At 42.4% G+C, this 21718-nt stretch overlaps 1 pseudogene; it reads left to right on the top strand.

The window, feature by feature from the left end:
* The first annotated feature begins 1086 nt into the window (after nt 1-1086).
* On the top strand, nt 1087-3647 carry LOC148135263 (putative G protein-coupled receptor 139; annotated as a pseudogene).
* The last annotated feature ends 18071 nt before the right edge of the window (nt 3648-21718 follow it).

The raw sequence follows: 21718 nt of genomic DNA on the forward strand, positions 1-21718 counted from the left end.
TCTTTTTAATGTTGAAACAGTGTATTGATCGAAAGATAATCCGTGCATAAATTCGTCAAGCCTCTTTCGACAACACATTGCAAACGCAAGACAACTTTCATCGCAAAGAGCAAGGGCAGCATATTCATGGGAACACAACCATCTGTTAATTCCCGTGCAATCTTCAGCACGGAATATATTCCCGTTGCTTCTGCATCGCTGGCTCAATTTCCGGTGTAGGGACATTCACCGGTTACCTTTACCAAACAGATTGCCCTGCCGATCAGTTCTTTCTCAATAACAACTGGAGATTGGCCATAAAGCTTAGCTTAGACACTTGCATTCATGTATTTTGGAACTAGTCCCTCTTAGTTATTACTACGTCAGAGCGTGTTTGTATTCAGACAGCATTAACCATCTCTCTTTTCCTTATATTCGGGTCGAGAATTTCTATGTCGTGTTTCAGTCAGTATTCCACTTCACTTTGTCGGTCTTTTTGTTAAAGTAATGGACATTCCTATTTGTTCTTCACCAACATTTATGACTTCATTCTCGATCACTCTGATGTATATTCTGCATTGGTTTGGTCGGCACACAAGTTGATATGAATTTCGAACTTGGCAGATGACCTGTCTACATTTTTGATCTCATTTTATTCCATTTCAATAATCATCTTATTTTACCAAGTTTTGTCCAACGTTTCAACTGTAAATAAAATTATAAAGTAACGTCAGCAATCAACTAAACACAGTACTTAATCTGACGTTTGAGGTGCTGAAAACATGAGGAATTTGGCTGGAATGATGAGAAAAGACAGGGTTCGAAATAATACCTCTCGTCGTTATCTGCTATCAGCCACTTTGGTGGGAATACTCGGCGTGAATATGGGGGAACAGAGCTACAAAAATAAATATTTTAGGTCCCTCCCCTCGGCAATGCTTCAAATACAAAATGTGTTTATCTGTTTGTTCATTGATCGAAAATTGAGAGCCTGATGCAATTTAATTGCTCCCTTGGAGACTGTCAGATAAAATAAATGAAGGGCAGACTGAATATTCACACAATTAAACAGCTCAACTTGGAAGATTGAATTACTTGCGAACGATCATGCATGGACCAGTGAAAGGGCTCTTCTGTGCTATTATTTATCCAATAGTTGCCGTTGTTGGAATCCCAGGTAAGAAATGAATGACAAAGAAAGTACTTAGTTATTTGGAAATCTTCACTGAAGTTCCTTTTATCCCTTGCCCAATTTTCTAAGATTCACCCCTCTGTAAATGTAAGGGACATAAACCAGGAACATTTAGATGGTATTGTCATTTGGTTTATTGTAGTTTATTGCATGTTATGAATCATTACAGAGAGTTATAATGCATTATTTGCACTTATATCATTGAGAAATGTAAAATTATATTCAATGATTTATGACACACATTTCACTTACTAGATAGTGTAGATATGAATTAATAAACAGTATTGCCTGAACAATAATCTGTTGCACTTTTAAGGATCAAGTTTACTTTTAAACTAAAATAAATGCCGTAGACTTAATGGCATATGAGCCTGTAGTTTAGCCATGTCGTGAAGTTCATTTTCCTGCACCGATCTTATATTGACGTTGATAAAGAAGATCAGCCATGACGTAGATGAGTGGCAGGGTGGAATGGCTGAATCTATTACTGAATAAATGTCTGCATGACACACATTCTGTTAGATGCAATGTAATCAACAACTGTGTGCATGGATTTCAAAAAGAAGTATACAATGCTAACTTATGGTGTAGTTAATTACGTAAGCTGCAAATGTGCAATCACCTTGAGTGTTGCAAGGAACTAATATTTGATACTTTTCGCAGAGGTGTATAAAAATAAAACTGAATTTATTCTATTTCAGATTTTTGGCTCATGTTGTTGCATTTTCTTTTGCATTTGATATTCATCTTGTAAAATATGCATTAGTTATTCATCAGTAAGATATCTATTTACTGTCGTGTTGAAACTTTCCTTTCACGTCTTGATCACGTGTGCACATGGAGAAGCTTCAGTTTGCAGACATTGCAATATGAATAGTGTGGTATTTCACAGGAAGTTTCACAAACATATTTTACACAAAAGGAAACAGGAACAGATAAAGAAGTTGATTATCAAATTGTTGGGGTATGAGGAGTGATACAGAGAAGGAAAGACAGTGCACTTTGAAGAAGGGAATTCCATCTCAAAATTAAAGGCATAAACATCGCATATTGAATGTTAATTAGCATGATTATACAAGGGGGTCGATTTGGAGAAAATTTGACAGCTCAGATAATAATGGGAAAGTGAACGTTCACGAGTATCAAAAAGAATACTGTTCACTGAAGAGAATAAATTGCCACCAGTGGTGCGAATTTACCAGTTAGCAGAGGCCTGAAGCCCAATGGTTTAGGTGTCAGTTGTGGTTATTTCAGACCATTCTACTCACAATTTCCTATGAATGTTGGTGAGCCTGCGTCTGGAGATGCCACTGTAGTGGATAAGAAGCGTTTCAGTGTCAGATAGGGTGAGGCAGTATGTGTTTCTTGGGGTCCACTTGGAGACATCTGTCTGGGTAACATTTAGGTAATGCCTTTCTTTACACTTCGTACTTGAAGAAACTATTTAACTTTTTTATCCAACACAGCCAACTTGATGGCAATTGCAATTCTGACCCGAGGACGGTGCGGATTCTCCAGGTGCATCACCTACTATTTCTTGGCCAAAGCGATGAAAAATTTCCATGTTATTGTCACCGGATGCATCCTTAACCGAATCAGCCGCATTTACTTTAGCTATAGTGTTCTATCCACCACCCCCATATTCAGACTGACTACAAATCTGGTCCGCTGCAGCCGGGATGGCCCCGTCTGGCTAAATGCAGCCTTCACCATCGACCGTTTTGTGTTCATTTGCTTGCAGAGCCTGAAGATCAGATACTGCACTGTGAAAACTGCGTTGCTGATCATAGGAATGATCTGCATCCTGGGTTGTGTTAAAATTTTCCCTTTGGACATCATCTACAGGCCCTTCTACATCCTGGATGGGGTAGCCTGGTTCTGTGATATAAAGACTATCTTTTATACTTTGCCGGTCTGGCAGGCCTATGACTGGATGGAGCACATCTTAACCCCCTTCCTCCCATTCCTCCTCATCCTGCGACTCAACGTCCTGACCGTAAAACACATCATCACAGCCAGCAAACTCCGTCGGAAACTTGTAAGTGCTGAAAATGGCAGTGACCCCGAGATGGCAAACCGTAAAAGATCCGTCGTCCTGCTCTTTGCCATTTCACTCAGCTTCCTGCTGTTGTGGTCCACCGAGTTTGGACATTTCCTGTACTGACGTATTAAGGGTGATGCATACTTCAACAACTTGAATTTCAAAGACTTAAACTACGTCCTGCAAGAGACAACGAACTTGTTACAATTACTCAACTCCTGCAACAATGTATTCATCTATGCGGTATCCCAGAATACGTTCCGTGAGGTGTTCAAGAAAGTGTTGCTGTGCCCTTTTGCTGTACGCATAGAACGCTGTAAACAATAAAATATCCGGAAAACATCTACAACGTGTTCACCATCAATTGATGTACCTCATCATGGAGCACTCTCAATGATGGTTCAGGAAGTGACGGATTGTAGTTGCAGCAACTGAGAAATGTATGGCACAAAATTCGATGATCACACATTTGTACTGAAGCAATGTTAATGTATTATTGATGTTTTCTTCACATATGTTATAAAACGCTGGTTCTAATTTCAGGGAAAGATTGGAAATATCTCACTATCACTGATGCAAATCAGAACAGAAAGTATTCTGTCCGTCCCTCTGGGCTTTAACTGCCCCGACGTCAATACCACTCAGAGCAGTTTTCTGACGATAGGTTTTAACTACTTTTCTGCAGTCTTGCTGTAAACACTTCTTCTACTTTTCTTTTTGTTTCACATCACCAATATGCTTACATGCGTATCGAAATTGTGCAGTCAGTGCCCGTTAATTAAAATTCCTCCCACCCTCCCTACCTGCTTTCATTCCTTCCATCCTTGCGTCTTCTTCCCTTTCTTCATCTCTTCCGTTTATCATTTCTTCCAAATAATAAACTCCTGCTCAGTATTCTAGCTGTGGCCAAATATTTATGTATATTGAAAAGGCAAAACACTCAGGTTTACCAGCGCACCTCAATCCTCCTGACTGCATTTCTTCACAGGTTGCAAATTTTAACTGAGTTCTGGTTCAGTTAGTCACAGCTAAGTCACAAGCAATGCCAGCAAACCGCATCCATATTTTCGCAATGTTCATTTACTCCCATTGAGGAAACTCGTGTTTTGAAGAAGAATCATACCAGACTCAACACCTTGTTGTTGTTTGTCTCTCCACAGATGCTACCAGACTTGCCGATATTCTCCATCATTCTATCCATTCATTTTATGAACCCTTTATTTCATTCAGCACCTCAAATTCCAGCACTCTGACAGCAGCTCTGCGGAATGACTTGTACTGAAGTGCTTCTTTCCACGTTGCATAACTCTGGAACTTCCTGTTCTATCCACTCTCGCACCCAATCATTTTAAAGAACCCAGGAAATCTACAGTTAACACATTTTGCTCCAAAGAAAATAATTCTGGCCTGGAGATTCTCTCTACCAAACTGGTTTTTCTTAATATCTGGACGTAGTCCAACGCTGATATTTCCAAAGATAAATTGCGAAAATATTGACAATTGCACATGGAAATATGTTAAGGAGAAACAAAAGGAAAATCCAGACACTGACTTTTTTTACTCTTTGGAAACTCTTTGGGAAGGGGATTCAGAAAGGGTAGACGGGTGAACTGTCCAACTGGGCATAGACATTCAAAGGACCTTCCTTAACAGTCTGGGTCATTGCCTCTACTGTTCTGGGAGTCAAGAACTGATATGTTACATTGAAACTAATTTTATTTCCACACCTCAGACATTCAAACGTCATCTTGGCTCTGCAACAAGGAGGAAGCTTAGGAACAGAAAAATAACACTGATAAGTTCGAAGTGAGACAGCTGTGATTGGAGGAAAGCTGCTTTCAGTTGGCAAAAATGAGTCTTCATAGTGGCAATATGCATCTTGAAATCACTGACAGCCTGCTTTCGGGGTTAATGGAAATGGTAGAATTATTTGTATCTCTCGTGCGATTGGTCAGGAAATTCTGCTGTTAACCCAGAGGTCAATCTTTCAGGATCAAGGTGATGATTCGTCCTTGTAAGTCATGATTCCGTTGCTCGTCAATAACCCACAATACCTGTCTAAAGTACACATGATGTGTCCTGAGGTGCAAGATGTTATGGCAACGTGTACCATAGGTTCACTGCCTTCAGCCGAAATAAATTTCTCTTGGTCTCAGTTGTAAAGAGATATCCATTCCCCGTGACATTTTGCCCTTGCATTTCAGGCAGTACAAAGGGTGCAATTGTCTTCTCCAAGTTCACTCTATCCAGGCTTCTCAGCATTCCACAACCCACCACCAAACTATATTGAGTACAGACTCAGAGTCCTCAACCATTCCATATATGAAAGAACTTTCATTCCCGAATTCATTCTTCTAAATTACTTTGAACACTCTCAAAGCCCAGCACATCTTTCCTTCGTTGCAGAGTTCAAAATTGCTTAAAAACATGTGAAATATATTCTGACCAGACCATTATACAGTCTGAGCGGTATGTCATATTTGATCTAAATATGTCCTTACTAAACGAATTTTCGATTTAGATTTCCCTTCCGTACTGACAAATAAACCTGCATGTTAACCTTAGGAATATCCAGATTAAGCAATGCAAAATCCCTTTTGAACTTCAGATTACCGAAGTCTTTCCAATTTCGAAAACTCTATTCCTCTATTCCAGAGACCGATGTATTTTATTCCACCTGTCAAGTTTTTTTTTTCTGCCCATCCCTTTCGGTACAGTCATTCTGCAGACTGCTCGCTTCACCAATGTTTCTCGTTCCTACATCTTTCGGTTGGGTTGTCAGCAAATTGAGCATAAATGCTTTCTGTTCCTTCGTATAGATCCTTACTGTTTAATGTGAGTAGTTGTGGTCACAAAACGGATACCTGCAGAACTGGAAATGTGTTGCTGGAAAAGCGCAGCAGGTCAGGCAGCATCCAGGGAACAGGAGAATCGACGTTTCGGGCATAAGCCCTTCTTCAGGAATCGGGCTTATGCCCGAAACGTCGATTCTCCTGTTCCCTGGATGCTGCCTGACCTGCTGCGCTTTTCCAGCAACACATTTCCAGCTCTGATCTCCAGCATCTGCAGACCTCACTTCCTCCTCAAGGATACCTGCAGAACTCGATTGATCAGCTTTTGCCTTCCTGAGAAAGAAAGCTTTATCTGTCAGTCAACCCATCCTTGATTTACATCCAAAACACCAGTTGATAGAAAAGCTCAGCAGGTCTTGCAGCCTCTGTGAAGACAAATCAGAGTTAACGGTTCGGGTCCAGTGACTGTTCCTAAGGACGGTGAACCTTCCTCCTTTGCTTTTGACAATTCTATGCCCCAAGTATCATTCAGTCGTATATTTTTTTTTTCCGCTTGTGCCACGCGGCAATTTTTCAAAGGACTTCTGGTAATCCAAATAAATCACGTTCACACGTCCCCTGGCAAACAAAAACTGTCATTGGCAGAAGTGGGTACTGTAGACGTTGGAGATTAGTGTCAAGATTAGAGTGGTGCTCGAAAAGCACAGCAGGCAATGCAGAATCCGAGGAGCAGGAAAATTGACGCTTTGGGCAAAAACCTTCAGGTAAAAGCACCACGCTAATCTTGACAAAAATTGTCATTGCTTCCTCAAAGAAAAGTAACAGGTTTCGCAGGCATGACTTTTCCTGGAAGTTGTGCTCATTCTAAAATCTTAGCAAGAGCAGAACTTGAGCTAACTGGCACCGTCTTCAGCTTCCCATCCTACATAAACATGGATATTACATTAGCCCTTTTGGCTCCTCGGACTCTGTCCATTATTCCAGCGATTTCTTATGCATCACCAAAAGTGCTTCTACAATTTCTACAGATATCCTGTTAGAGGTTATGACATAATCTATTGGGTTCGAATAATGTATCCACCTTCAGAACTTGCAGCTTCCCCAGTATCTTATTAGTTGTGATAGCCACGATATACAGCTCTGCCCTGTGACATTTTTGAAGTTCTGGTAAACTGCTGCGAGTGCTGATCACCATGCAGTCTGATGCAATGTACAATTTCTCTGTTCTCTATTATTGCTTCCGCAGCTTTAATTCTCAGTGGTAAATTGCCCGCTTGTTTCTCTCCCAAAGTTTTAACATACATAAGAAAAAAAAAAACACTTGCAATATTTCTTAAATATTACTGGACAGCTTATCATTTCATCTTCTCTCCGCATATTATTTCCTTAGTTGTCCTCGGGTGTTTAAAGGCTTGCAAAACATCTGGCTTCAACACATTGTGAAAGTTTTAATTTATGTTTATGGTTCCCTGAAGGTTTTGACAATCATCTTTGCCTCGTTCTCCCTTTAGTACGCTTCCTGCTCCTTGACAAATTTAAGCTTCTGGAATTACTTGGTGAAACTCCTGCAATTCCAGGCATGTTGTCTTCCCTTCTCGTCTCCAGCTCATCGGCTCCGAGCTGCATTAGTTAAGCAACCAATTCTTGCTCCAGGTGTGATCAGCACAAGCTGTATGAGGTCCACCAGCTCCCACAAAATGCACGACAAAATATTGTTTTACACTGCATTTTTCTAGCTAATTAAATCGAATCAAATATGTATATTCAAAATTTCCTACAAGTCCTTCTTGAATGAAATATTTCTCCAAATGACCTGCAAAATGAAAATAACTCAGAAAAGATATTTAAATAAGAGGCTACTAACCACCCAATGAACTTACGCTGTTTGTTTTGATATCACTTCCCTGACACTTTTTCTGATGACTGAGGGTCCTTCCAAGCTGGCTTCTCTCTCTCACTCTCATTCCCTCCAGGCTCCCAGGTAAGTGTATAGGCCTCGAGCCTCAGGTTCCATTTTTATTTCCTGCTTATTAATAATGGCTTACCGTACTAATTTTTCTTGCAATTTTTGCTGCAAATTCCTCCCAACCATTAAACTGCAAGATTCCCCCACCCAGTATCCTACAGGCCTTCACCCAACCAGTATCCATGAAGTCTTATCCCACCAAGTATCCTGCAAGTCTCATCTCAGATAATATCCTGCAAGGCCTCTTCCCACCGAGCATCCTGCAAGAAGACTTCCTACCCAGTATCCTTCAACATCTCCTCCTACCCATTATCTTGCAAGATCTCTCTCCCCCACCTCCCCCCCCCCCCCCAGCATCCTGCAAGGCAGTTCCCAACAAGTATGCAACATCTCCTCCCACCCAGTATCCTGAAAGAATTCCAACCCATTCTCCCTAATTGTCCACCTCTGCCGCCACTGCACGGGTGGGGGGGGGGGGAGGCATATTTCACTCGTGACCACCTATCTTGAACAAAATTATTTTTGTTCCAGCCAGACAGCTCTCCGCTGCAACACCTCTCTCCTGTATTCTAGTGATTAGGTGTTCTGTGTGAGCTCTGACAAAAAAGAAATGCACACCAAGCACTCCCTTCTCTCTGCTGTCTCCCTCCGACTCTCCTTTTATGAAACTATGCATTTTAACTCCAAATTCTCCGTTCAGCAACACACCCCAGGACATTAAGTGTACCAGTCAGCTTGTATCTGCATTTCCAACATGCAGCATCTCGCATTTGCCTAAATGAAACTCCATATGCCACTCCTCAGCCCCTTGTTCCATCTGATCAAGATCCCATTGCATTGTTGTTTAATCTTCTCTGTCCATTTCACTTCCAATTTCGCTGTCATCTGCAAAGTTACAAACGATACGAAACATTCATATGAATAATGAAAAGCAGGGGAGTCAGCACCAATCCTTGTGGCACAGCACTGACCACAGACACCAAGTCTGAAACGCAAAACTCTTCCACTATCCTCTGTTTTTTTTTTACCTTCGAGCCTTGAGATCTAAACTTCCTAACTAATCTCCGAGGAGTAGCATGGTCAACTGCCTTATTAAATCGACATAGATCACGTCTACAGTTCTGCCCTCATAAATTCCTTTTGATACTTCTTCAAGTAACTCATTTAAATTCGTTTCACATGATTTCCCGCGCAAAAATCTATGTTTATGAAACCTAATCAGTCTTTCCCTTTGCAAATACATGTAAATCCTCACCTTCAGTATTCCCTTCGACAATTTGCCAAACACCAATGTCAAACTCACCAGTGTATATTTCCCAGGTTTTCCCTTACCACATTTCTTAAATAGTAGCACCACCTGAGCAATCCTCTTGTGTTTTGCCACCTCACCTGTAACTATCGATGATACAAGTATATCAGCAAGGGGTCTAGCAATTACTTCGCTACCTTCCCACAGAGGTAGACATAACACTTGATCAGCTCCTCGGGATTTGTTCACTTTTGTGCGTTTCAAGACGTCCAGCAACTCCTCCTTGGGAACATGGTCATTTTGCACGTTGTCAGCAGCTATTTCCCCACATTTTATTTCTCCCATGTCATTTAAACTGAAAACACTGATACAAAATATTTGTCTCATTTCTCCCCACCCTCATGCAGCTCCACACATAGGCTGACCATCTGATCCTTGGGTGGCACAAATTTCTCCCGATTTACCCTTTTGTCCTTAATGTTTTATAAACTACCTTTGAATTCTTCCAAATCCAATTTGCCAACGCTATCACATGTCAACTTTATGCCCTCCTGGCTTCCCTCTGAAGCATAGTGCTACTGTCTTTATATTGTTGTCAGGATTTCGTTGCTCTATCCTTATCTGACATGTGGTTCCTTCTTTTTCTTAACTAGATTAGATTAGATTAGATTACTTACAGTGTGGAAACAGGCCCTTCGGCCCAACAAGTCCACACCGACCCGCCGAAGCGTAACCCACCCATATCCCTACACCCATCCCTTACCTAACCTAAGCGCCTGAGACCCTAATTCAACCTGGGTCTCAGGCGCTGTGAGGCAGCAGTGCTAACCACTGTGCCACCGTGCCGCCCACTATGCCACCGTGCCGCCCACCGTGGGTGACACGGTGGCACAGTGGTTAGCACTGTGGCCTCACAGCGCCAGAGACCCGGGTTCAATTCCCTCCTCAGGCGACTGACTGTGTGGAGTTTGCACATTCTCCCCGTGTCTGCGTGGGTTTCCTCCGGGTGCTCTGGTTTCCTCCCACAGTCCAAAAATGTGCAGGTCAGGTGAATTGGCCAGGCTAAATTGCCCGTAGTGTTAGGTGCAGGGGTAAATGTAGCGGAATGGGCCTGGGTGGGTTGCGCTTCGGCGGGTCGGTGTGGACCTGTTGGGCTGAAGGGCCTGTTTCCACACTGTAAGTAATCTAAAAACTAAAACCTCAACTTCTTTGGTCATCGGCTTTCCCTGCAGCTAATACAATTTCCTTTCACCCCAACATGAATCGTTATTTCGGTTTTGAAGGTTTCCCATTTTCCAGCCCCCCCCCCCTCCCCCCCCCCCCCCCCCCCCACCTTTAACAGCGAATATTTGCTCCCAATAAGCTTTTGAATGTTCTTGCCTCATACTGTCAATTTTAGCCTTCCTACAATATAGGACTTCAACTTTGGGATCCGTTCTATTCTTTTCCGTCACTATTTAAAATGAATAAAATTATGAACTCTAGCTCCAAAGTGCTCTCCTACTGCCACCTCCATCACCTGCCCTGCCTTATTTCCCAACAGTCGGTCGAGTCTTTCACCTTCTCTAGCAGGTGCATCCCCACACTGAGTCAGAACATTTTCCTGGACACTCTTTACAAATTCCTATCCATCTAAACGTTTAAGCCCATAACAGTCCGAGTCTATGTTTGGAAACTTAAAATCCCATACCGCAACCATCCTATTATTCTGGCGTATAACTGAACTATCCTGACAACTGCTATGTCAACTTCCCGCTGACTATTTGTGTATGTGTCGTAAAACTGCAAGAAGGTGATCATCCCTTTCTTATTTCTCATTTCCACCCAACTAACCTCACTGGGTGTTTTCCAAGGAATAACATCCCTCAGTACAATAGTAATGCTACAGCTAATCAAAACACGCCACTCCCCCATTTTGGACCCTGTAGCCTTCAGGACTCAAATATCGACTTTAATCATCTTGCATCCGGAACATAGAATATATGTTTCCTTTTGGACCTCTGATAATATTGATATTGTCTGAATTCTGGTTTCCGGATGCAGGAATATTCCATCACAAGATAGACCTCATGTGGAGAATGTTTGGTAACGTCAAGACAAAGGTAAAAGATAATGCTCAAATAGATTACGACAACAGGTCCTCTTATCCATGCCTAACCCACATTGCGAGAATTTGTTGGAAGCAGAATCAATGAAGACATTCAAAATTACATTGGAAAGTCACTTTGAAACGACAGACCTGCGCAGCTGCAATTTGTGTCTCGTGTCAGAGGACGACAACTCGTTGCATGCTTTTGTTGTTGTTGTTTTCCAATGAAACGACAGTCTGAATGACTTCTATCTGTACCATAAGTTCTTCAGACCATTAAGCCAATGTTTTCTGCAATCTATGTGTTAGTCAGGGCGGTTTTCTTCAGAAGGGAGTAGGATGCGCACACACTTATCGGCATCCAGGTGGGTGGTGCAGCACAATCCCACTTCGCACCCGGCCGGCCTCCCCTCGCCCTGTTCCTCGGGACAGTGACCAAATGTGAGGGGAAATGATAAAACAGGACGCTGATGTCATTCTGTCCCATTCAAAGTCCTAAATTTGGAAATGATGGATCATAAAATGCACTATTGTGTGACGATGCAATCACTTTAAGAAATTATTTAGTCCTTTTCTAATTTTTTGATGAGAGGTTGTAATGCAGAGTTGCAGAACGAGCTACATAATATGACTTGAGTAAACAGTTTGGTAATGCTTGTTCATACTGTACACCCTGAATGGGTGTAACCAGCTCTCACCTGGATCAATATTTCTGGGTTTTGCTTTCAGTAACATCAGAAGCCTTTGGGATCTCAAAAGTGTTGGAATTTTCAGTGTATGTCGCCTGGCTGCTATTCTTTCTGAATTGTTTTCTTGATAAGTTTCTTTTCCTCCTAGATTGGAGAATTGCATGTGGGAATGTAGGTATGAATTTGCCTTTTTGCCAACTGCTGTGTTTGTGAGTTGTTATTGCAGTGATATCTATTGTATCCATTATTCTGCTTTTTTTTCCATTAGTTGAATTATTGTAAATTCTTCCGTCTTTTGTTCATATTTTCACTGGATCGTTTTATTACGTTGTTCTTGCGTAACATCGTGTATTTTGATCAGTCATATTGCATTCAAATCAGGACACTTCACATCTACAAATATGGGAAGAAAAAAGTAAGAGTCGAGGTGACCATCTTAAATACTTTTTCGGGAGTCCGCTCTGTTGTCTAACACTAGTCAGACAAAAGAAGAACACTGCTCAGCAGGTAGAAGGGAACTAACATTCTAAATGCAACCCTATTCGTTTTGGTGCTCGAAATTCAGTTTCAACTGCAGGAAGGGTGAGTTCATCACCATTGTTTGGTCAATAACAACAGATTGCATTGTTATAAGTTGAGGGATCATTGGACCATTCTGTCAGAATCGGATATTAGTTTCATTTCACTGGTTCACACAGCCTCAAGCGGAAGATCACTGAATTCACTGCTATTAGTTTCCAGAAGGTGAGATCAACAGAATTCTCGAGGAGGTGTTGAGGTGGGGATAAACCAAAGCCCCCAACTGGAAAAAAACATTGAGCTTCCATTTTACATCATTCTTGGTGGTCCCTTGCAAACTAGGATGGCTGCCTTCCACTGTCAAGGTGAGTATGTAGGTGGATATACAAAGCAGTAAGTTTACCACAGGTTGTACTGAAGAAGTGTTGTTTTCGAGGCATCAACTTCTACAACTCCCGATGTTGCCTGGCTTGCTGTTTTCTTCCAGCCACCTAGCTGTTTGTTGTGTTATAATTGGCATATGTCGTGGACACAGAAAGAAGTGGATAGAACAGTGCGATCCTTTCGCTATTGTTGCTTGCCTTCCATTTTCTTCGTGACGGCAATTCTCAAGGTGCACGACGCCTTGCCACTGCTCCGCCATTTAGGACGGTCTTGGGCGAGTGATTTCCAAATGCCTGTGGTATGTTAACACTGCATGTGTGAGGCCTTGAGTGTATCACTTAATTTCTCCCTCTCTCCACCTGGCACTCATCTGCCATTTCGAAACTGAGAGTACAGCATTTTCTTGGAGTCTCGTGTCATTCATGCTGATGACATGCTCCGCCCATCACAGCCAGTGAAGTTTGGTATGTGCCACAATGTTGGTGTTATTGGGCTAGTTGAGGACATTTGTCTTCCTTCCGAATAAATTTGCAGGTTATTGCCCAGATAGCGTTGGTATGACCGCTCCAGCGGATTGCGCTTCATGCTGCTACTGTCTACATCTCAGAGCTATATCAGAGTACAGCAATAACCATATCTGTGTAAACGATAAGTTTGGTATAGGATCTGATGCTGCTGTTCTCGACCAGCCTTTCGCTCAGAAGGCAGAAGGCTGTGCTCACATACTGGAGACAGTGCTGGATCTCTTCATCAATATCGGTCGTGGTTGACAGAATAGTGTCCAGGTATTGGCAGGCCATGGCCTCATAATGGAGCTTAATAATCGAGTTTGCTCCTCAAAACCGGGCCAGTTTGGTGGAGCACCTTCATCCTGAGGATGTTCCGGGCGATGGCCATGCTTTTATTTGTCTCTTTTAAGATGCTGATAATAATTTTGAGTTTCCCATCTTAGATAGCACACACTCCAACAGCATCGATGACACTTGGTTGAGTTAAGTTTGGTTCTGGTTTGAAGGTGGTTGAAGTTGACTAATGTTCGCTGTTCCTGTAGGTTAGCCCAACTCCAGCGGGAACATGTCGGCGGTGAGGTGAAGTGTTGCAACAAGATAGATCGAGAACAGCCTTTCTATGGTCCGAATGGGGAATGTGTCGGTGATGGAACAATTGTCATTACCACGACTTCCACATCGTCATGGAGCAAGTGAAGGATACTAATAAATTTCGTAGTGCAACCAAAGTGGAGAAGGATTGTTCTCTGCCTTTAACACAGTCAATCGGGATACCAGGTCAGACCACTTGTTAATGCCCTTCCAAGTCAGTCATCACAGTGACTTCGAAAGATGTCAGCTTTCCATTAGCCCCCTTCCTAACAGTACTCCTGGTATCCCTACCCTCACACGGGGGCAGCGGGTCAAGGGTGCAGCTCACAACCTTCTTACAGAGAACAATTAGGAATTGACAAGAAACTTTGACCCAGCCAACGACATCCACGGCTCCTGAAAAAAAGAAAAGTACTAATACAGATATAACTGTTGCCAACTCTTTAAAACGGGCCCATACCGTCCATAAAACTGTGACCCAGCGCGCAGTTTCCATTCATTGACAAGCAGTTACCCTGTCCGTGATAATAGCGACTTGGGGGACACAAGGCATTGATGTAACAGCATCCTGAGACAGCGTATGTTATTGAAGGTGGGAAATAGAACAATCGTCTTCAAATACCTACGTTCTTTTTACAGAGCAGAGAGCACAATGTGGCTTTTCAGGGATTATTTTCTGACAGCTTATTGTGAACACATTGTAAAGTTTCTCTCATTTCCCCATCATAATTTGACCCTGAGTTTGGAATATCCACAGATTTGATATTTTCCAATTTTCAGAGGTTGGTCAAAATTCAGTCAATCAGCTGCTGTAATAAGACATTCAGTCTATAGGGGAAATGGTGACATTAATCTGTTGCTACGACCCGAGCTGGAGTCACTATTATTTATTCGTACCAACAAAACCGACCGCCTGTGTTCATTCTGTGAAACCATGAAGGAGCTATGAACAGAAAGCAGATTTCACTGAAACCTGTTCCTCCATCGGGCTCCAGGCTGCGAATAAATTCACCAATGGAACTATCTCGGGACTAAAGATGATGGCCTCTTCAGTGACGTATTGAGCTCTCAGGCTCACAGTGATGGAAAACAGACTGAACCGAGAACGAAAACTATTTATGTCTCAGATTCTTATATACTCAGTCAATTGAAGTTAACTCACAATTTTGCACGACACTCGAGATCAAACCTGATTCCCATGCTCCCATCAGGCTGTATATTACCCTGTCGGCCTTAGACTAATCTTATTACATCAGGTTTACCGGAGTTATAACTTGCACTGGCCAGACATGTATTGTATTGCAGTATACATTGCTTGTGATCGTGTCTCAGTGCGAACATTTCGAGACCTGTTCAGCTGATGTAATTTCCCCATCTCTGCATTTGATAACATCAAAATACAGTCCGATGTTGTTCATATAAGAAATATTGGCATGCTGTAGGTTATATATCTCAGTGGCTGGCGTGGAGCCTTGTCAACAATAGGCCTTGATTTCAAGTCTTACATTGGCTTTTGTGGACTTGCATGTGCTGGTATCTTCAACAAACGACAAAGTAATTGACATTTCTTGCTGCAGTAGTCTTCACATTATTCGATTTCTTTCATAGGTCAGCGTGTACCTCTTCAGTGTATTGAAATTCTTGCTCCTGTCTGCCTTTACAGAACTTCAGGACCACGACACAGACGACCAATATGCAATGATGTGTGAGATGTTCTATTTTGGCAGGAAAGAAAGAGATTATCTACCGAATGATTGGGGAATAACTGAATACCTCCACTTTTTAACAAGGACATGCTTTTTTATTATGGTGGTTGCCTTCTGTATAGAGCCTGAAAATACGACCGAGTGGTGAAGGTGATGTGTCTCCTCGAGGGAGTTCAGTATCAATTTTGAAGAAAGATTTTTGGAGCTGAAGTGTTGAATATGGGCTGAAGGGCTGTTTCTGTGTTTTAATATGATGAGATAAACATTCTTTTGCAGAAGATTCTCTCGGACCAACGTATTGTTAAATGAAAAGTAAACGTAGAAGGCAGTGTTATTTGAAAAAAGGCAAGCTTTTTCTGCAACTACCCTCGTGTTCCCGCTGGTAGCATTTACTGCCTTTGAAGTCATGGCACCTATTAAATGGTCGGGCGGCGAGTCAGAATCCATTGTTCTTACACAAATTTCAAAATGACCAGCAAAGACACAGCAGCTCCGTCAGAATCAGAGACTTGTTGCTCGTAGAAGTGGGAACAAACCGAGAGAAACGTTGAAATCCTCTGCCTGAGACCTCACAACCAAAGTGCGACAAAAGAAAAAAATGTCTTTTTTGAAACGTTAACGGATATTCAGGATTAAATAAACCAAACAACAGCGGATTCCGGAGAAATTTAGCAGCATCAGAATTCAATTATGGAGGCCAGTGCACTTCATCGATGTCCGTTTGGAATTATCAAGTGTGGTAGATACCGTGGGCAGCGCGGTGGCACAGTGGTTAGCACTGCTGCCTCACAGCGCCTGAGACCCGGGATCAATTCCCGCCTCAGGCTCCTGACTGTGTGGAGTTTGCACGTTCTCCCCGTGTCTGCGTGGGTTTCCTCCGGGTGCTCCGGTTTCCTCCCACAGTCCAAAGATGTGCAGGTCAGGTGAATTGGCTGTGCTAAATTGCCTGTAGTGTTAGGTAAGGGGTAATTGTAGGGGCATGGGTGGGTTGCGCTTCGGCGGATCGGTGTGGACTTGGGCCGAAGGGCCTGTTTCCACGCTGTAATGTAATCTAATAATCTAATCTAGAACGGTTGTTTTCACAAGTGGGATAGTCTCGGACAAAAGGGTGTAATCATAGAACAGGGAGTAGCGCATTTCAGATTGAGATGAGATGTAATTTCATTTGGCAGTGTGCAATATGTCAATGAAATTAATTGGCACAGGCTGCTATGGTTGATCAATGACATTCAAGGCTGAGAAAAACAGATATTTTATCACTTTGGGGAAAAGGCAAGATAGTTGACTTGAAGATGATCAGGTGAGCATTATCTCATTGAATAGTGAAGCACACATTATGGGCTGAATGAACTAGTACTCTTACTGTGATGAATGGTCTTAATACGAGCATATATAACCAACCTGATGGGAGTTTGAGAACTTGAAACAGTTTTTGCCACTCATGGATCCGAACACACAGGGGAAAACACGCGATAGGGTGTGATGTGAGTGATTGATCTGGTTTAATCACGCTCTGAGTGCATTTGTGATTTTGGGACTATTCTAGAAATTTGTAGGAGAACAGTGAAGTGCTTGCTCAGTGCTGTCGGCGTGGCGGCGTCGATAATGTGATGATTTTTTTTTACTTTTCTCTGTGCAGGTTTGCGTCTTGCTGACTATTTTATTGAACGTGTCCTCCCTCAAATGCAAAATATTAAGCCATCCTCAACACCTACACCGATTTCTGCTGTCTATTCATTCCCATTTCAGGGTAGATTTATAAGGCAGATGAGGAAAGCAAGGCAATGCTAATGCGAATCTGGCGTTCATTAAATCCTTGAAATCACAGGCCTCTGGTAATTGATCCTCGTCACTGAAATCAGTTCCCCGATCTATTCCATCAAATCACTCATCCCGGACCGCTTCCTCGTCGATACTTATGAAATTTCTGGTTCATTGTAAGTTCCACTGTGCCAAACTCTGTTTCTTGTATTGCACATAAATTATTTCGATGATATTCAAAGTGGTATGTTTAGCAGTTTGACTAGCAACAAGAAAATTGTGACAACATAGAACGAACGTTACTCAACGTTTTAGCCCGTGCTGTACCTGCTCTGGGAGTGCACTTTTAATTTAAGTATTTAGGGTTGCTTGGGTTGGTCATGCCATTTCCTGTGATGATGCCCGTTCCTCTGGTGCTGTCATATACTGTTATCTTTCTCAAAAGGTGGTAAATGGGGTATGAGTCTATGTGTTTGTTGATAGAATTCTGGTTGGAATGCTATGCTTCGAGGAAATCTCATGTGTGTCTCTGTTTGGCTTGCCCGGGACAGATTTGTTATCCCAAACGAAATGGTGTCCTTCCTCGTCTCTATGTCAGGATACAAGTGAGAGTGGACCATGTCTTTTTGTTGCCAGTTGATTTCATGTATCCTGGTTGTGAGTTTTCTGCCTGTTTGTCGAATATCGTGCTTGCTATAGTTTGTACAAGGTACTTCGTAAGTGACGGAAATGTGTTGTTGGAAAAGCGCAGCAGGTCAGGCAGCATCGTAAGTGACGTTAGCTTTGCTTGCTGTCTGTATGGGGTCTTTCAGGTTCATTTGTTGCTGTTTGGTATGTTTTTTGATTTGTGGATTACCATGATGACAAGAAGTCTGCGTAGGGCGCCAGTCATTTCGTATGTACCTTTGATGTAGAGACGAGTGGCTAGCGTTACTGGATGCGTTTTGTCTGCTTGCTTGTGTTTGTTGCTCAGAAATTGGAAGAGTATGTCTATTGGGTAAACGTTCTTTTTGAATATGCCGAGGGTGTGATTTTACTCTGCTCATCATAGTATCTCTGTGCTGCAGTGTGTGCTATCTCATTGAAGTAATCATCTTATGCAGCTTCGTTTGTGGGTGCTGGGATACTTGCGTCTGTATTTCAGTATTTGGTCCAAATGTGCTGTTTTCCAGTCGACACTCGTTTGAAACCTCTCATTGGCTCTTTGCTCCACTGTGACATTGAGGAATAGCAGTTTTTTGTGGTTTTCCTCCTCTTTTGTAAACTTTATTCCAATAAGGACATTATTGATGGTCTTGAAGGTTTCCATTAGTTTGTTTCGTTTAGTGATGACAAAGGTTTCATCCGCATAGTGGACCCAAAGTTTGGTTGTATGGTTGGCAGACCTGTTTGTTCGAGTCTCTGCATTACTGCCTCTGCGAACAATACTGATATCGGAGATCCCATGTGTGTGCCATTGATTTGTCCAAAGGTTTCGTTACAGATAGTGAAGAGTTGTAATTGGTGAATGTGACTTTGTTTCTTCTAATATTGCAGCCTTGACCAGGTTGATGTTGATTGATGTGAACAGGGCTGTTACGTCAATAACATTACCAACCCAAGGAAACCTGATCACATAATAGAAAGCGGTCATTAACACCATTGCTTCACCGAAGGGTCACTGATGACGTTACATAGCTTGGTGATGAAACATCTGAAAATGAACGTTCCGGCTCAGCGTGAAAACTTACATCGGGTAGAGGCAATTTTCCTTTGTAGCTGTCTCTGTCATGAGGCTAATTATTGGGGATAGTATAGTGGGAGATTTGCACACCGTTTCGAACTCTGTATTGTCCCAGACTTCGGAGTGTCTGATATGGACAATGCAGATGTATATTTACTCTCTATGTTGCACCTTTCTATTATTGTACTCATTTTAAAGACAAATGGCATATAAAGTTTGCACAAGCGAAGTGGTTCGCATTTTGGCCTCTCAGAGCAAGAAATCAGGGTTTGATTACACGCTCGAGAAACTGTCTCTTTGAAGTTTGCATATTCTTCCCAAGTCTGCGTTGTTTTTCTTTGACTGTTCTTGCAGTCTCCCACAGTCCAAATATGTACAGTTTAGTTGGACTGGCCATGGGAAATATAAGAATAGGAGCATAGGTTAATGAAACAGGTCTGAGTCGAAAGCTTATTGGATTGTCCTTGTGGGCCTCGAGGGGTTGAATGGCTTGTTTCCACACTGCAGGTATTCTATGATACCACGTGTGTGGTGATGCAATTTGGGAGACTAAATAAAAACAATATTTCACTGTAACTGTCAGGAACCAGAGGCGCATTGATATGCAGATGGATATTGAAGTGCATATCCGTAGCTCTCTGAAAATATCAACAGGTCTAGGTACGGTGCTCAACAAGGTGTATGGCACGGATGCATTCACCAGCCAAGGCACAGAGTATAAAAGTGAGGAAGTAATCTTACAGCTCTTAAATCCTTTAATTTAGCTCACATTTGAATTGTTGCATCCAGTACTGTATGCAGTATTAAAGGTACGTTGTGAGGCTTTAAAGACCGTGTAGAAAGTGTCATCAGGATGTTGCTTGGATTGAACTCTATTGGTTTTATTTTGCATTGCTCACATATAGATCCTGCGAATTCACCCAAAACAATACTAAATTCATTCTCTCTGATGATGAATTGCAGCCATTTCCGTTTACAGATTATAGTTACGATTAACAGAAGAATATACGCCTATGTAGCTCTCACTTAACAGGTGCAGATGTGGTCTGAGATTGATAATCAAGTGACTACCACGATTCTCTAACATGCTTACTTTCTTATTATTCTTGTCGACCCCACGAACTTCCACAAATTCCCATACTATACTTTCATCAAAAACATTATGTCACAATATTACCCATCCACAAACCCCAACCCTCCAGCTTCACCATGCTGCACAATGTACTGCAGTGTCGCCAACTCGAAACTGGAGTGACAGTGATCGATGACGTTTTGCACTCCCAAAAAACAAGTGTCACTTAAGAATTAAAAGTGAGCGCTGAGCACAGTGTCTAATGTTCAGATAAATATACAAAAGAGTAATTATGGGAAAAGTTTGGCGGCCAGTGGAAGGGGATGTCTCAAAAAGGTCTAGGACAGTTCATTGGGAAACGACGATTAATTGAGTAGTCTCATTGCTAAGGGAGCAAAGAATGAATTTACTACTGGAGAAAAGGAACGTGTGTAGGGTAATCAATTAACGTGTTGCACTGTCCTTTGGTGGCAACCCTTGTTCTCGCAATAGCATGAATCTGCGCATGGGATATCTTTCTTTGATCTTTGTTGAGTCGCATCTAATTTGGCTTTCAATGCCTTCTCGGGAGTGGCAGTCTCAGCTGCAGCACTTGAAAGCACTGTTCTCGGCGGGTGTGGTTTTCTTAAGCAGCCTCTGCATCACTTCTCCTCATTTTCGACCTCAGTGTAATTCCAGCCTCCAGTGAGAGCGATCGCTTGCAATGTCCTCCCACCTCTTTAAGTTCATGTTCAGTGACTTCATCTCTCTCTTTCCGACATCTTTGAAATGAAGATATGGCGCCTTTTTGTTGTCTTGCTGAAGGCCAAATCCCCTTACAGGAGATCTTTAGGGATCCTCCCGTCGGATATGCAAAGCACGAGGACCAACCAATGGAGACAGCTTTGTTCGAGCAGGGTGAAGAGACTGGGTTTCTGGGAGCACGCTATTGACTCACTCAATCCAGGATGCGTCACTGGCTGCAAAGATGGAGGGTGTCCTTTTTAGCCTGACGAATGTCGAGGCTGCACTTCCGATCCGTTTGTTGAGTCTCGGAAGAGACTGTGTTTAACAGTGGGGCCAAGGTTTTAATACTCACAGACTACCACCAACTCGAGCTGTGTATAATGAGAGATTCCGTCTCTGCTGACCATCTCCGTCTGGTCTGCAAGTATTTCATCTTCCAATGACGTGATTAACACCATCCGTTTGTCTGGGTGTTGAGTCATCATGCATCGATGCACTGTTTGCTTGGAGGCTTGACGTAGAGAATTTTCCTTGCCCAATATCTGACCTTGCAGCAAATCAGAAATGATCTGTGTCGCAGTTGACACTCTGAAAGGAGTGAGTCGTGATCACGTTTCTCAGGTGGCGGCGGCAAGGCACTATAAGATCTATTTGGTGCCAATGTTTGGAGCAGGGGTGTCTATTACCAAGTTTCCTTTACCAACGAGAGAAATGCTACAGAGTCCATTGT

Source organism: Chiloscyllium plagiosum, unplaced genomic scaffold (genome assembly GCF_037043375.1).
Source record: "Chiloscyllium plagiosum isolate Xiang-an unplaced genomic scaffold, Cpla_swu_hap1 HiC_scaffold_50, whole genome shotgun sequence".
Classification (NCBI taxonomy): Eukaryota; Metazoa; Chordata; class Chondrichthyes; order Orectolobiformes; family Hemiscylliidae; genus Chiloscyllium; species Chiloscyllium plagiosum.